Source organism: Octopus bimaculoides, chromosome 11 (genome assembly GCF_001194135.2).
Source record: "Octopus bimaculoides isolate UCB-OBI-ISO-001 chromosome 11, ASM119413v2, whole genome shotgun sequence".
In the NCBI taxonomy this organism is placed as follows: domain Eukaryota; kingdom Metazoa; phylum Mollusca; class Cephalopoda; order Octopoda; family Octopodidae; genus Octopus; species Octopus bimaculoides.
This window is the reverse complement of record NC_068991.1, coordinates 55283880-55287053: the sequence shown is the minus strand read 5'-3', so window position 1 is coordinate 55287053 and position 3174 is coordinate 55283880. Positions and strand designations below refer to the sequence as shown.

General features: G+C 38.3%; 1 protein-coding gene across 1 annotated transcript in view; it reads left to right on the top strand.

Moving 5' to 3' along the window:
- The first annotated feature begins 2419 nt into the window (after nt 1-2419).
- LOC106870695 (uncharacterized) overlaps nt 2420-3174 on the top strand; it is a 16759-nt gene continuing 16004 nt past the window's right edge. The window contains exon 1 of the mRNA XM_014916858.2: nt 2420-2828. The gene's annotated coding sequence lies outside the window, so the exon portion shown is untranslated. The remainder of the gene's footprint in view (nt 2829-3174) is intronic.

The window sequence follows — 3174 nt, the reverse complement described above, 5'->3', positions numbered from 1 at the left end:
GTAGGAAAACACTATCACGTGACCTTATTAAGGGCTGTGATTGGTCAGTTTGCGTTCTGGCGGGAAAGGTTCGAAGAATTTGCCGCTTCAAATAATAATCAGTCACGTGATGACAAGGTTGATGTTTTCCGCTACGTCCGCGTTTGTTTATATTCAAATGAGAAGAATGGCGATAGCAGTTTTGTATCTAATGGCGGTAGGTAGTTTCACTACACTTCTGTTATGAACCTGTTGACCAGATTCTGTAACAGAACTAGAAACCTGCACCCTCCATCATTTGCTAGAATCACTCCTATCCAATCCACCCACCCAATTCAAACTTCTGTATCACCTCACTTATTTTCACGATCTTCAATGTCCCTCGAGGGCATTTCCTAACATATTTTCACCACAATCTCTCTCACTATCGTTCTCTTTTCTTTTCCAACTGGGATATTTATGTATTTACTCTACAGTAAGACATCTATCTCTGTCCCTTTTTACTTTTAATGTGGGGTGGCTTTGTGCCACCCCCATAGTCCACATCCCAGTGGGGGGGGGTCTTGTTTTGCAAGATACTTGGTGACCTTGTCGATTATGGTGCCACATAAAAAGCACCGATGCTGGAGCGATGTAAAAAGTACTGATGTTGGTGCCACTTATAAAGTACATGCTGTAAAGTGGTTGACGTTAGGAGGAGCATATCCAGCTGTAGAAACCATATCAAAACAGACATGGTGTGCCGGTCAGACCGTCCAACCCATGCCAGTATGGAAAACTGGTATTAAATGATGATGAGGAGTAAGATTACAATAAATATTAATAAATGTGACACCTTGACATCTAACTAAGAAGAACAATTTCCTGGGGATGTATCTTTTTGTTAAAATCAATAGTTAAGTTGATTTTAATGCGTTGAGTGTAGTGAACCAATAAAATATCTCCTCATCAAAATTAAGCATCAGCCTAAAGCATTTTTCACCTTCAGATGGATATGGTTGTTGAGCCATCTAATGTGACTCTACTCAGAAGGCTGTAATATCATTTGCCAGGAAACCCGGTATAAAGAAATACATGGAACAAGGTGGTAACTTTAAATGTCTTTAATGCCGGCCACACGTGCATATACACAAACTGAATGATAAATGGAAGTGGTTGATGTACATTTATTCGTATATCTACATGCATCTGCGTGGGTTGTATGTTAATTGTTAACCCTGGTGATGAAAGCTCACGAACAGCGATATGTTAGAACCAGTGCAGTGTGTTGGTGCTGTGACGATGGAGGTCACTGTATGTCAGTGGTTAGACCTTAGAAGGTCTGGAACCAACAGACTTCGAGGCTAGCAGGAGGTGAGTTTTTATAACTAACAGTAGGCTCAAATGCAGTTTAAAACAGACTGTCTCACATGATTTATTTGGAGGCTGCGATTGGTTGGGTTACATATTGGCGCGCGATGGAGTAAGAGACAAATTGCGCCAATACCAACCAATCTGAGTGGTAGAAACAACGGGGTCCAAAACAGCGCCTAAAAGTTAGCTGTTACCTGCTACGTTCGTATATATATAATAGAGAGAGGAAGTTCACTACACACCTCTCAATAAGAGGTATCTTTAGTCTATTAAAACTTTTTGATTCAGGGAATTTCTGTGCTGTATTTACCAGGAAGGTGAGTTGCTTAAAGAGTGTGTGTTGAAACTACAGCGACTGCAGCGTGGAAGACACATAACTGGTACTCTTTCGGTTAAGACGACGAGGGTTCCAGTTGATCATATCAACGGAAGAGCCTGCTCGTGAAATTAACTTGTAAATGGCTGAACACCACACACACACGTGTAGTTCTCGGGGAGATTCTGCATGACACAGCGTGTGACAAGGCTAGCCCTTTGAAGTACAAGTATTACTCATTTTTGCCAGTTGAGTGGACTGTAGCAACGTGAAGTAAAATATCTTGCTCAAGGACACAACGCGTCGCCGAGAATTGAGCTCACGACCTTACCATCGTCAGCCGAATACTCTAACGACTAAACCCGCGCCTTCACGGAAGACACATAGCCATTTTAAAAGATAATGACTCCAGTTGAATCCCTTCAGTGATAAACTGCAGTTAATGTGTCGAAATTTTTGACACCATATAATAAATGTGAAGTTTAACAGTTTGATGTGTTTTTGAATAGTAAATATGTGCAATCGTTTCGATGTGTACGCCAGCATCAAATTAGCTAGTTCTCTTCTATTTCTTGACCAGCCTTTTATTTCAACATCGTAGGAGACCTTATAGTAATTTTAAACCGACAATTGGCAACGCTAGGATTAAAGGCAATGATTGCTCTAACCGGATATGAACACGTGAATAAATAAATAACCTTAACGTTTTACATTCCGTTATCGTGATTGTAGTCAGCCTTTATAGTTAAAAAAAGAAATGAAACAGTAGCGATTGTCAAAGCAACTTTGCGTTTGAGACAAACCACACACACTCTCTCACACACACACATGAATATATACGTATGTACATAGATACATACAAAGGTATAAATGAGAATAATGTAATGGGTGTATGTAAAGGTAACATGCGTGCGCATGTGTTGTGTATTGTATTTTTCTTTTCAATTGAAAAGTATACGTAATATATGTAGACAGATACAAACAACGTAATAGTATACGCTATATTTCCTGCTTTGATACAGCGTTTTATAAATTTCTTTTCTGTCACATCCGTAAGCACTATCGATTATTCTACCCACCAATCTGTTATAATTGTGACTGACATCTGCATTTTTAAAAGAAATTTTTACCCACCATATTTTCCTGTGTGGCAATAGAACGGTAATACAAACCTCAACAGGTAAACATTTAAATTTTATCAATTTCTTCACATGTATGTCAAACTTTGTATGTAGGGCAACCAAAGAAATACGAAGAGAAAGGAAGAGGCGTGCCTCTTTTAGCACTTTGATAAAAATGTATTCTTTATGTGTATAACATGCAGTTTAGGGGTTTTAAAAAAACGAATTTATATATATAGCAGGTCTTGTTTTTATATACTCAAAGAGAAGGACGAGAAATTTCAGAGAGAGTAATGAGATTATCATACAATGTTTTTAATGTGTTTAGGGACGACCATTTGCATAGCTGATATGATTTTGGTAAGATATTGAACATTTCTAATATATATATATATATATATATAT